General features: G+C 35.4%; 1 protein-coding gene across 1 annotated transcript in view; it reads right to left on the bottom strand.

Annotated features, from left to right (window-relative positions):
* The window catches only part of LOC138695274 (uncharacterized), a 74586-nt gene extending 62953 nt beyond the window's left edge, over window positions 1-11633 (bottom strand). Inside the window, exon 1 of the mRNA XM_069819709.1 lies at window positions 11536-11633. The gene's annotated coding sequence lies outside the window, so the exon portion shown is untranslated. The remainder of the gene's footprint in view (window positions 1-11535) is intronic.
* Between the last annotated feature and the right edge of the window lie 2534 nt (window positions 11634-14167).

Here is a 14167-nt window from a genome sequence, read left to right as displayed (position 1 = left end):
TTCACAATAAGCCGGGAACGGAAACGATAACGAGAACGGAAATAATGTTAAAATAAATATATTTAAATGTGAGCATTCACAATAGTTAATTGTAAATGCTCCCATTTAAATACATTTATTTTAACATTATTTCCGTTTTCGTTCTCGTCATTCCCGTTCCCGGCTTATTGTGAACCAGCCTTAACACTTCAACTGAACACAACTGACGAAAAGGGATAACTCGGAAACTACTTATTTTAAATGTTAAAGCTAGCTTCTTGCGAGCCTTGCGACTAGGATAGTTTAGTTAGAAAGGGATGGAAAATCTGCGGGGTGGATTACACAGAAGAAACCAGTCTGCTTGGAAGCTGGTGTGTGCAGGCTTCTTGTTTACTGCTACATCACAAATCATCCTGAGCTGCCGCATCACAATATTTAACGCGTAAATATAAACTCTATTAAAATTAATAAATAATTTTCTCCATAAACTGCAGGTTTATTATGAAATTATTATTAACTGGGGAAGCTAATCTTTTTAGCTTACATTGTCGCTACGCCACTGATAATTATGTATAGCATTTACGTGTGTTTATTCATTTAATTAAAAAAGTTAAGATACTCTACAAATTTGGTGTGTAAAGTTCTATCATTGTGTCTATTGTTAAATGTATTTTCTGCAACATTTCAACGGAGAGTGATTAGATAAGCATTTGTGGTATTTCTTGAAATTTCCGATGTTCCCTGCAGGACCATAAAACGTCTGATCAGTCTACCTTAGTAACTTGTCTTGTGTAATTACAGTATTTTATTTTATTACTAAGTTTTTACTTAAGGGGTTAGGTACAGCTTACATCTGTAAAATTGTTGGAAATATTTAACAATTTTTTCCTCAATTACTGTATCTTGTACAGGAATGAAAACTAGTATGTGTGAAACACTGTCCTTCTGCTTTATGAAAAAAATATTTTTACGATTTAAAAAAATTATTTATATATATTTTTTTTTCAAAATTCATGGTGGTGGTAGTTCATTGTGCAGTGATGAAGAGTTTTACTCATAACTCATAAACTTAACTTTACATGTTCTCTCGCTTTTATTTTATTGCTGAAATTCATGTTTACAATATCATGCTCTTTCAACTACATTCCTTAATAAATAATATTTTTTTTATTCTGTGTTAGAAGAAAATAGTGACATTTGACCATTTTTAAATGAAATTATTTTTTATCAGACAATCTATTAAAAGAGGGAGAAGTGATATTGTAGATATGATATGCATTAATACACAAATAATTTCATCACAGAATGTTGGTTAGTTTATGTGGGAAACGCTTCATTACTGCACAGTGAACTGAATTTCGAAAAAGAAAAAAATGTAAATATTTTTTTAATAGTAAAAATATTTGTTTCATATAGAAAAAGGACAGTGTTTTACACATATTAATTTTCATTATTGTACAGGATACAGTAATGGAGGAAAAAAAATGTTGAATACTTCCAAAATTTTACTACTGTAAGCTGTATCTAACCCCTTATTACGAAATAAATTTATTGGAACAGCACAGGATGCAGCATTTTCATTAATGTATCATATTACAATGTTCTAAAACGTAGAAATACGTTTATAATGCCTCTCTCCGTTTAAAATTTCGCCAATCAATAATTGCCTAACCGTTAGACTTCGGACATAAGTATGTCAAGTTAAATCGATGTATGTTAACCCAAATTACATTATCCTTAAGCATTTTACATTCCTCCTGAGACAATCTGTATAAACAGTTCTACTGTTATACGTTTTAGAAGTTTTCTTGAATTTATCAGGTAATATGCTACTAACATACCAGGGCATTCAATAAATAATGGCAACGTTGTTGTAAATCAATGCTCCTAGCAGTGACCATTGAAATTTTGTAGTACGTAATACAGTAGCAATTACTTCATAAATATGCAATATTGAATTTACAGAAACATGTGAACGCTTCGATAGGTCATTGTTTGATTCCACATTCTTTTTATGATGGTGAGGTGTTCATCCGTAGGAACATTGTGAATAAATAGTCCTGAACAAAAGGCAGTGAGAGTAACGAGTGAAATGTTTCTTGAAAAGAATTACGGTCAGTAATTGTAAACGAAAAGTACGTAGTGAGAATAGTTTGTAAAAGTATCTACTTTTGAACGAAATGACATTAGTAATTGTTAACCACTATGGTTTTCATCATTATCATCTTTCTTACAGGTAATAGTCTTAAAATACTGTTCCGGTCTTCAAAATTTTCTTTCCATCTCCACAGGGCATCGATTTTTCTTCTGCTCAAAACTGATCGAGGGATCCTTGTTCTAGGCATACCCTAGGGCAATGTTTCTCAAACTTTTCTGAAGTGGGGACCACTTTTTTTAAGTCAGAATAGTTCCGCGGACCACCTTACTCTTGTTCCCTTCGAAAGCAAATTTAGGCTATCATTTATGTAGCATATTTTAATACAAGTATACTTACATTTTAATGTGGAAATAATTAATTAAAATTAATTTTATATTAGTATTAACTGATTATGTTAATGTTAATAGAAGAAAATGTTTTATATCGTCATTTGCAAAAACAGAAATAAAAAAAATTAATGCAGAAACATGCCCGATTTTCAACAAGTAAAGGTGCAATTTTGCATGTTCTATTATTGGTGTACGACGTACAGTATGTGACCATTTGAATGTGCAGACAGGGTGTCACCAAAACTATTAAGAAAGTAATAAATACATGAAAAGGTTCGGTACTTTGGTCCTGTTATGAATTCGGGTGGTCCCTATCTGGGCAACAGGCACAGCGCCAGATTTGCACGGAAAAGATGGGAGAAACACCACGTTCATAGTGCTTTAAACTCCTCTTTTGTTGCTGAGAGTAGAGTGGGAAGGTAATAGACGGGTAGATTAAATAAATTTCATAAAAGTCAGTACTGGGAGAAAAAGTGAAAGGCGATTGCCATGTGTCATTTACAAACTACGAGATTTTCAGCCATAGTGTGATACGGAATTCGATTGAATTTTATTTTTTCTTCTGTCTTTTTTGAAGGACCACAAGGGCAGACATCAAGGACCACAGGTGGTCCGCGGAGCATAGTTTGAGAAACGCTGCCCTAAGGGTAGTGAAGTCCATTCTATAACCTCTCCTACCCAAATCCCATCCTCACCTTTTCGCGGTGCAACCTGTTTTACTAACGAGGCTATGGAGACCGAGTCATGGCGGTATAACTATTTCATCTTATACTGAGAAAATGCAGCTGGAATGACAGTCCCACTACTGAACTTACCTCCTCCTTGCTAGCAACCAGTTGGAGGGAAACATTATTCCTTACAAGCTAAAGTATTTCAACATTTACATCACGTGCCGATTTCAGTATCGTCAACCAGTGGCGTAGCGTCAATGTAAGCTAAAAAGCTTAGCTTCCCCAGTTAATAATAATTTCATAATAATCCTGCAGTTTATGGAGAAAATTATTTATTAATTTTAATAGAATTTGTATTTACGCGTTAAATATTGTGATGCGGCAGCTCAGGATGATTTGTGATGCAGCAGTAAACAAGAAGCCTGCACACACCAGCTTCCAAGCGACTGGTTTCTTCTGTGTAATCCACCCCGCAGATTTTCCATCCCTTTCTAACTAAACTATCCTAGTCGCAAGGCTCGCAAGAAGCTAGCTTTAACATTTAAAATAAGTAGTTTCCGAGTTATCCCTTTTCGTCAGTTGTGTTCAGTTGAAGTGTTAGTGTGCATTGTGGCTGATATAATAAATAATGAGCGAAATAACAGTTCCTGACACTAATTTACTTGAATTTTTTTAAGGACAATTGTATTATCAAGACTGACTTACGAACAAAAGTGTGATTTAAAAAACAAATGACCGAGTCCCTTGCTGTCAATGAAGGTCACAACCAAAAGACAATTGCATACTTACGTAATGATACTAATATTGTGATTTCTCTAAGTATGACAGGGAGTGAGCTAATGTTATACTATACGTGTCTATTTGTTAAGAGATATGTGTAAACCGTGAAATCATATTTTACTACGTATCATTTGAGGTCATGCCTTATTGGTGTTACTTACGTTGTTCCAACCAATCTTCGACTGCTGACTTGAAATTGACTACTATTTATTTTAAGACTGTATTTTTTTAATACGTTTTCTCATATTGCATGAAACACGACTTGAGTTAGCTTCCCCTGCTCAAAATTTCATGCTACGCCACTGTCGTCAACTGCCGAATATTATTCTCAATCTGATTTAGTGTCTAATGAATAATTTAAAGCAATTTTTCAAAGTTATTGAAATTTTCTAAGTCCACACATTCCCCCCCCCCCCAAAAAAATGGGACAATCTCACCTCGGTCTGGGATGACTTATTCTCGAATCTCAAAAACCATTGAATAAAGGCTGGTTCACAATAAACCGGGAACGGAAACGAGAACGAGAACGGAAATAATGTTAAAATAAATGTATTTAAATGTGAGCATTCACAATAGTTAATTGTGAATGCTCATATTTGAATACAGTTATTTTAACAATATTTCCGTTATCGTTCTCGTTGTCGTTTCCATTCCCGGTTTATTGTGAACCAGCCTTAAGCCTTCACAACAAATACTGAAACAATATCACCCCTATATTATCATACAAAAATGAATCTCAATAAACAATGATAATTTCTGTGTATAAAAAGTCATCATTTGCAGTAGGTGAAGGATATAAACTAGGCGAATAATACAATTTCATGAACATTTCCATATATTTTCATATTTTAAAAGTAATTTGAAGAGTACAAAACCAGACACAAAAAACTGGAAAACAAACAATAATAAAGGAATTATTTGCAGTAGTAATCACTCAACCCATGTATTGTGGGTCCCTATCACCACGGCATGGCGCGTCCTCAGGTTGCGGATAGAGGAGACGGCCTCCAGATATGGAGGGTAGCTGCGAATATATTGAATAAGCAGTCGTGGACAGCCGATAAGGGGTGGTCCTCCAGCTTGGGGGTTGGGCGAAGGGCTAACAACCCATCACCGTAAAAAACAGCTTGTTACGTATCCCTATAATAAGCCTCGGAATAGGACTGATTCTCTGGCACGACCACAGCAAAGGAATAAGGTTTTGAGATTTGGCACTTGGAACGTAACTAGTCTTTATAGAACAGGAGGGGTAACATTAGTAGCAAAAGAACTAGCTAGATATAGAATAGACTTTGTGGGAGTACAAGAGGTTAGGTTAGATGGGAATGGCATATCACAAATAGGAGATTACTTGTTGTATTATGGGGAAGGAAACAATAATCACCAATTAGGAACAGGATTCTTTGTTCATAAAAGAATAAAATCAGCAGTAAAAAAGGTCGAATTTATCAGTGACAGGTTATCATATTTAGTACTTAAGGGTAGATGGTGCGACATCATAGTTATAAATGCTCACGCCCCTACAGAAGAGAAAGACGACCATATAAAGAATAGCTTCTATGAGGAATTGGAACATACTTTTGATCAGTTCCCTAGATATCACATGAAAATTTTATTGGGGGATTTCAATGCTAAAGTAGGACGGGAGGATATTTTTAGACCAACTATTGGAAAAGAGAGCCTACACGCAATTAGTACTGACAATGGAGTTAGATTAGTCAACTTTGCCACATCGAAAAATTTAATTGTCAAAAGTACAACATTCCCCCATAAGGATATACATAAATATACTTGGACTTCTCCAGATGGATTGACACACAACCAAATAGATCACATCTTGATAGATAAACGGAGACATACTAGTATAGTAGATATTCGAACTTTCAGGGGTGCAGACTGTAATTCTGACCATTATTTGGTGATTGGAGAATTAAGAGAAAGATTATCAGTAGCCAAGCGAGTAGAGCAGCAAGTTAATATTACTAAATTCAATATTTTGAAATTAAAGGACGAGGAAGCTAAGCAAAATTATCAGGTCGAAATTTCGAATAGGTTTGCCACTTTAGAAAGTTCCGACGAAGTTGAGAAAGAATTAGATGTTAATAGCGTGTGGGAAAATATCAGAGATAGTATCAAAATTGCAGCTGAGCAGAGCATAGGTTATTATGAAACTAAGAAAAAGAAACCGTGGTTTGATGAAGATTGTTGCATGGTAGTAGAAAGAAGGAAACAGGCAAAATTGAAATTCTTACAGGATCCAGTTGAGGAGAAGAGAGATAATTATTTCAATGAAAGACGGGAAGCAAGTCGTACACTTAGGAATAAAAAGAGAGGTTACTTGAAGGAAAAACTGAATGAGGTAGAAACAAATAGTAAGAATAAAAACATTCGAGATTTATATAAGGGTATAAAGGAATTTAAGAACGGATATCAGCCAAGGGTAAACGTGATCAAGGATGAGAATGGTGACTTGCTTGCAGACTCTCCATCAATCCTAAACAGATGGAAAAACTATTTTGCGCAACTACTAAATGTACATAGGCCAAATAGAAATGATCGGGACGAAATTGAAATACAAACTGCTGAGCCATTTATACCCGAACCCACACTTTCAGAAGTCAAAATTGCGATAGAAAATCTGAAAAAGTACAAGTCTCCAGGTATCGATCAAATTCCAGCAGAATTAATACGAGAGGGTGGAAGTGCATTATATAGCGAAATTTATAAACTTGTACTTGCTATTTGGGAAAAGGAAATTGTACCAGAACAATGGAAGGAGTCCATAATTGTACCTATTTTTAAAAAGGGGGACAAAACCAACTGTGGTAACTTTCGAGGAATATCACTTTTGTTGACGTCGTACAAAATTTTGTCCAATATTCTTTTGATAAGATTAACTCCGTACGTAGATGAAATTATTGGGGATCATCAGTGCGGTTTTCGGCGTAATAGATCGACTATTGATCAGATTTTTTGTATTCGACAGATAATGGAGAAAAAATGGGAGTATAAGGGTACAGTACATCAGTTATTCATAGATTTCAAAAAGGCATATGACTCGGTTAAGAGGGAAGTATTATATGATATTCTTATTGAATTTGGTATTCCCAAGAAATTAGTTCGATTAATTAAAATGTGTCTCAGTGAAACATACAGCAAAGTCCGTATAGGTCAGTTTCTATCTGATGCTTTTCCAATTCACTGCGGGCTAAAGCAGGGAGATGCACTATCACCTTTACTTTTTAACTTCGCGCTTGAATATGCCATTAGGAAAGTTCAGGATAACAGGCAGGGTTTGGAATTGAACGGGTTACATCAGCTTCTTGTCTATGCGGATGACGTGAATATGTTAGGAGAAAATACACAAACGATTAGGGAAAACACGGAAATTTTATTTGAAGCAAGTAGAGCGATCGGTTTGGAAGTAAATCCCGAAAAGACAAAGTATATGATTATGTCTCGTGACCAGAATATTGTACGAAATGGAAATATAAAAATTGGAGATTTATCCTTCGAAGAGGTGGAAAAATTCAAATATCTTGGAGCAACAGTAACAAATATAAATGACACTCGGGAGGAAATTAAACGCAGAATAAATATGGGAAATGCGTGTTATTATTCGGTTGAGAAGCTCTTATCATCCAGTCTGCTGTCCAAAAATCTGAAAGTTAGAATTTATAAAACAGTTATATTACCGGTTCTTCTGTATGGTTGTGAAACTTGGACTCTTACTCTGAGAGAGGAACATAGGTTCAGGGTGTTTGAGAATAAGGTGCTTAGGAAAATATTTGGGGCTAAGCGGGATGAAGTTACAGAAGAATGGAGAAAGTTACACAACACAGAACTGCACGCATTGTATTCTTCACCTGACATAATTAGGAACATTAAATCCAGACGTTTGAGATGGGCAGGGCATGTAGCACGTATGGGCGAATCCAGAAATGCATATAGAATGTTAGTTGGGAGACCGGAGGGAAAAAGACCTTTAGGGAGGCCGAGACGTAGATGGGAGGATAATATTAAAATGGATTTGAGGGAGGTTGGGTATGATGATAGAGACTGGATTAATCTTGCACAGGATAGGGACCGCTGGCGGGCTTATGTGAGGGCGGCAATGAACCTTCGGGTTCCTTAAAAGCCATTTGTAAGTAAGTAAGTAAGTAAGTAATCACTCAACTCTAGTACTGAAAAATAGTTATTCCTCTTCACCGATACAGGTCTCGGAGGATCAGTTTTCCTCAAAATGCTCTCCCATTTGTATTGCTGAGATGCCAGCTCTCACTTTCTTAATATTTTGCTCAAACCTCCCGTTAATTCAGTCTGATCACGGAGAAACCTTTTGATCCAATCAGAGTCTGGAGTATTGTCCTTGAATTTAGGCACCTTTGCGTTGCATATAATGTCGCACAGTCATTCTAAAATCAGTTTCATCCACAGGAAACCCAAACTCTGATAACTTGATAAGATGGTCAACAAATGATTGCTCCTCCCTATCGTTGAAAATCTCTTGGCCCCCCGGTGTTTTTGTGTGCTTATTTTTAAGTTTATTCTTCAAAGTTGTAATAGGAATTCCATAATTTATGACCGCTTTTCTTTGCCTTAATCGCTTCATTAAAACATCATCTACAGCTTTCTTCAATGTTTCTTTGTTGTAGTTTTTGTAGAGTCGGCTACCTGCTGGGGACACATCCACGTGCGTGGGATGATGGATCAGTACGTACCTAGGTATACGTGTATGAAAACAAAATCAAGTACCAGCATTTGTTAGTATTCATGCAAGGCTATAAATGCAAATAAAAAAAAAAAACTAAATTCATTTTCAACTCAAAGCATGAGCAAACTTTGATGAGACAAAGTCGCCCCAAATCGCTGTTAGAAACGCCTCATTTCCCTAGACCCAACAAAATAACCTAAAATGTTGGCTCAATAATTGTAACTTTCATTGGTGTTTCAAGTAGACTTACTAAGGAATAAAAATAAATACTTACCAGCTTACTGAAGTAAGTTCAGATACCTGTTGCAATAGAAAGTTTGCTGCACAAGAAATTCACTGAAAAATGTAAACAATACAACAGCTCTAGTACAACCAAACTGTGGAACCACAAAGTCCAATCTGAAATTTCCATACTGAAACTAGTTCTATCATATATCGGTATCAGGCATTAGTAACCTGTTTCATTGAAAAAAATGTGAGATGGCGCCACTTTTATTTATTTTTTCCGCGATATGAGAAAAAGTCACCTTATGATAGATAAAGTCACCCCAGCTGACGGTATATAAAATACTTTATGCTCGACCATGCCGAAATGTAGTAATTATACACCTGGTAGCAGTCCTTTAATGCATGTCATTAAAGTACATCTATTCATTAAAGTTCAGGTTTTCGATTATTCTCGGCTATGCAATCGAAAGACAACTAGGGAAATGTCACAGAGGCTGGAAATCTAATACTGTCGCAGAAGGTTATGTTCTGTTACTATAATAATTAGCGTTAATTGTAAATAATATTCAAATATTCTCGTTTTTCAATTTTAAATCAATTTCCAGGTTATATCAAGACTAATGTTCTCTAGGTTATATCAAGGTCAATGATATCCGTGCCTCGGAAAAAATCAATACTTTCGCTTCTGCGCACATCTCACAATTCAGGTCAGTTCTGTTCGTCACTTAACATAACCATAACATAAAAACTTATGAATAATCTCAAGTTAGAAATATGGTCAAGCATAAAAAGTGGTATGAAACTTGCCTATAATGGTAATTAAGACGCTCGTATGAAAATTATGAAACGAGCGCAAGCGAGTTTCATAAAAAAACGTACTTGAGTCTTAATTACTACCATTATAGGCTCGTTGCATAATGTACTGTTATGAATTTAATATGTACGGTATAAGAAACGAATACACTTTTAATTTCAGGCACAGACAAATACTTGAAACTCTAATTCATCAATAACATCCAGTAGGTTGTCTCATGTAAGGAATTATAAAACTATTCACAGATTTCAAAAAGGCATATGACTCTGTTAAGAGAGAAGTTTTATATAATATTCTTATTGAATTTGGTATTCTCAAGAAATTAATTCGATTAATTGAAATGTGTCTCAGTGAAACTTACAGCAGAGTCCGTATAGGCCAGTTTCTATCGGATGCTTTTCCAATTCACTACGGGCTAAAGCAAGGAGATGCACTATCACATTTACTTTTTAACGTCGCTCTAGAATATGCCATTAGGAAAGTTCTGGATAACAGAGAGGGTTTTGGAATTGAACGGGTTAAATCAGCTTCTTGTCTATGCGGATGACGTGAATATGTTAGAAGAAAATCCACAAACGATTAGGGAAAGCACAGCAATTTTAGTTGAAGCAAGTAAAGCGATAGGTTGGGAAGTAAATCCCGAAAAGACAAAGTATATGATTATGTCTCGTGACCAGAATATTGCACGAAATGGAAATAATAAGATTGGAGATTTATCCTTCGAAGAGGTGGAAAAATTCAAATATCTTGAAGCAATAGTAACAAATAGGCTATAAATGACACTCGGAAGGAAATTAAAGGCAGAATCAATATGGAAAATGCCTATTATTATTCGGTTGAGAAGCTTTTGTCATCTAGTCTGCTGTCAAAAAATCTGAAAGTTAGAATTTATAAAACAGTTATATTACCGGTTGTTCTGTTTGGTTGTGAAACTTGGACTCTCACTTCGAGAGAGGAACAGAGATTAAGAGTGTTTGAGAATAAGGTTCTTAGGAAAATATTTGGGGCTGAGAGGGATGAAGTTACAGGAGAATGGAGAAAGTTACACAACGTAAGACTGCACGCATTGTATTCTTCACCTGACATAATTAGGAATATTAAATCCTGACGCTTGAGATGGGCAGGGCATGTAGCACGTATGGGCGAATTCAGAAATGCATATAGGGTGTTAGTTTGGAGACCAGAGGGAAAAAGACCTTTGGGGAGGCCGAATCGTAGATGGGAGGATAATATTAAAATGGATTTGAGGGAGATGGGATATGATGATAGAGACTGGATTAATCTTGCACAGGATAGGGACCGATGGCGGGCTTATGTGAGGGCAGCAATGAACCTGCGGGTTCATTAAAACCCATTTGTAAGTAGGTAAGGAATTATAAAAAAAATTGTGTTTTTTATCTATAGCACGAAAGTTAGTTTTTTAATTATGTGTATAAGTACTTATTAAATTGTACTTTGAATAATAGATAAAAAAAATAAGTTATAATGGGTAATATATTCGCAACTCTATTACTATCAGGCAGTACACCTCACTTGACGATATGTGTCGGAGGAAGAACAATTGTTTGTATACATCTTAATTCTGATTAGTGTAATATGTTATAGTCAGCGATGTATGCAATGGAGGAGGGAAGGAACAGAACACCCTACGCATTTTTCTCCTGGCTTACTTGCCTCATGAGTGATGCCTTATTGATGTCACTTATGAGGTTCAGACTGTCTTCGGACAGTTGACAAAACATAATTATTTCGACTTCCTATGAAAACAATAAAATGCACATCAAAAGACTTGCTTCATCTTCGTGACAAAATTTTTAATATGCGAAACTTGTTTGAGATAAATGAAGAAGATTAGTTGTTACCTGTGACACTTTTCGACCAGCAGTCTTCGTAAGATAGATCTCAGTACAGAGAAGTTCTGAATAAAGTGATATTGGCTAAAGACATTCGTCCATTCTTTCCATCAAGCCATGCAGTCAGGGAAATTAGTAAAGGGTAATTTGAATTTAAATTACTCGTTTAATCATTGTAGTTTTCTGACTCATTAGGAATATGAATCATCTGCACAATTGAGTTTATTTCTGACGCATTAAATACATGAGTCACCTACTTTCCTGAGTTTTGTTCTGACTTTCAATAATTCATGAAGACCAATTTCTTGTCTATTATTATTTATTCGAATGTTTTCGTATTATTACTTTTTCATGAGTCTTTTACATTATACATATTATTTTATTAATAATGTTCATCTTCATTTTGTCCCTCCTTCTCATATTTGTTTTCTGTTTAGTTTTTTCTCTCTTTTATTTGACGTTTTCTGTTTTCTTTGTTACCTTACTGCTCCATTTCTTCCATTTCCCTTTTCCTTTCTGTCTGTCTGTCTGTCTCTCTGTCCATTCATCCGTCCCTCATTTCTTCCGTCGATCTGTCCGCCCGTTTTCCCCACAGTCAGTGGTCTAAAACACAAATCTAGGTGGACAAAATAACTTTTGACCTATGTAACAGATTTTCATGAAAATTTTGTACAGGAGTTACAGGTAGCATATTTGTTTTCTATACAAACTCTCATTACATTTGTGTATAAGGAATTACCCCATTATAGGGGGTGCATTTAGGAATAATTATTAACTTCATCATCCAACAGATTTCAGATTACAAGCAGCATATTCATTTTGTATAGGCCTACAAATTCTAATGATGTTTGTTTGAGAGGAACTATCTCGTTATAGGATATGTGTTTAGACAAAATCGTGAAAATTTGTACAGCAGTTAAATGTAACATATTTAAATAATTGATTAACTGGCGATCTTACTCGTGTTAATTATGTAAGCATGTGTGGCTTACAGCTGTTTCGGTGCTACTTGACACCATCCTCAGAGCCTACTAGATCTCGGCGCTATCTCAACTTCGCTGCCTGTTGTGTGGGTGCGTTCGTGTGATGAAGAGTTTTGTCAAATAGTGTGTGTGAGTTAGATCGCCATTTAATCAATTATTTATATTCAAGTGTTAAAAGTAGTGTACGAAAGATTCAACATGGAGTAACATATTTGTTTTGCATACAAACACTAATTATGCTTTCTGCAATAGGAAATACTCCATTATAGGGGCTGAATTTAGACAAAATTATGGAACTATGTAAAGCAGTTAAATGTAACATATTTGGTTTGTATACAAACTCTTATTACTTTTTTGTCAGAGGAACTACCTCATTATAGGGGCTGCATTTAGACAAAATTAATAAATTCTCACCTATGTAACAGATTTTCATGAAACTTTGTGCAGTAATTACAAGTAGCATATTTGTTTGACATAAAAATTCTAATTACGTTTGTAAGAAGAATTAGCCTATTAGGCTATAGGAAATGAATGTAGACAAAGTTAATAACTTCTTTCCTATATAATACATTTTCATGGAACTTCGTACAGTAGTTATAGGTAGCACATTACCTTATTCAGCATCTTTAGAATTGGAGCCCGGTTCATCTTCTGAAGTCTCCTCTTCCGTGATCCCTAGGCCATCACTTCACATCTCTCAAACAGAAAGTTCCATAAGAAGAGCTATTTTTGTGGAATTTTATGTTTTTTATGCTGTGAAATTCTTGTGTTTCTACTAATTATAGGATCTGATGTGATCAGTATCATTTTTGGAATCGATAAAAACCAGAGTAACTTTATTGACCTTGTTTACTGGTTTATATTCTTTCAGAATTAATATAAGTTGTAATTTGTGTAATGAAATCAATTATTAGACAAAAAACAACGTAAGGAATATGGCAATCTTCAGAGAAATACTATATTAGAGAAATTCAATGCAGTGTTTCTACACCCAAATTACGACCTATGCACATGCCTAACATTTTTTCAAACGTGAGATAACGATTGTTTCTAGACAAAAGTGATTTATTATAAGTAGGGATCGTATTCTGACCCAGGGAGTACGGAGATAAGGTTAGTTGTTCATAGACTATATTGACATGACGTCATGTCTGGCACGTGCCACAGGTACTACCAGCGAACATTTGCATTTTGTTTGTGCTGCAGTTGACGGTCTATTCACGATTCAAAATTAGACATCGCAGACTTCACAATGCATTCTAGTGAGAAAGACTGATACTACAATGACCTTTCCTACAATTTAAATTATTTGTTCATTTATTTGATTTCTTTTTTACTGGTACTGACAGAGTTAAGGCCATAAGGCCTTCTCTTCCACTCAACCAGTATAAAAATACATAGCAAATATAAATAACAGCGTTACAAAAACAAACATTCCAAACTTGAACAAACCATACCTTGGGTGGTTAAGGGGTTATTGTTTATAGTGATCTCCCCAAGGCTAACTCATGGGTAAGCAATCGAAAGGGCCTATCTTCCTCAGAATGGACCAATGCTTTAAAAATGTCAAGCAATATATCGGCGGTTCTCGCAATACAGGGCAGAACTCTAAGCACAACCCGCTGCCGTCATCCAGACTGTAGCGTGCTTGAAACACT

This window comes from Periplaneta americana, chromosome 2, assembly GCF_040183065.1.
Source record: "Periplaneta americana isolate PAMFEO1 chromosome 2, P.americana_PAMFEO1_priV1, whole genome shotgun sequence".
Lineage (NCBI taxonomy): Eukaryota > Metazoa > Arthropoda > Insecta > Blattodea > Blattidae > Periplaneta > Periplaneta americana.
The sequence above is the reverse complement of the archived record's forward strand: the minus strand, read 5'-3'. Positions and strand labels throughout refer to the sequence as shown.